Here is a 430-nt window from a genome sequence, read left to right as displayed (position 1 = left end):
TTGGTCGAGCAGCCTCTTCTACAGGTTGAGCAGCTCCTGTAGCATCAGTATCAGGGATTACATTCCCCTGAGCGTCTAGTTTCTGACCTGTTGCATAACGCAGATGACCATCCTGGTCATATAGGTTTCCATTCTCGTCCTGTCTGAGAATAACAATCGCAACCATGTTTAGCGACTGATGATCGATCGATGTACGCGGTGTAGTATCGATCGATGTAGATCGGTCGAACGATGTAGATCGGTCGACGATGAAGGTCGGATGTCGGTCGACGGTTGGGTGCGAGAATCAGTCGACGTGAAAGCTGCTGCGTCGAGCGATGTGGAACGTTGGTCTTTGCGGATCGTGGGTTCCAAATCAGCAGGATCTTCTGAGAATAGCAGGTGTTTGTCCTTGTTGCTTCTGGTACTACTGGGCATGCACCTGGAAAGA

This window comes from Brassica oleracea, chromosome C4 (genome assembly GCF_000695525.1).
Source record: "Brassica oleracea var. oleracea cultivar TO1000 chromosome C4, BOL, whole genome shotgun sequence".
In the NCBI taxonomy this organism is placed as follows: Eukaryota; Viridiplantae; Streptophyta; class Magnoliopsida; order Brassicales; family Brassicaceae; genus Brassica; species Brassica oleracea.
This window is presented reverse-complemented; position numbering follows the sequence as displayed.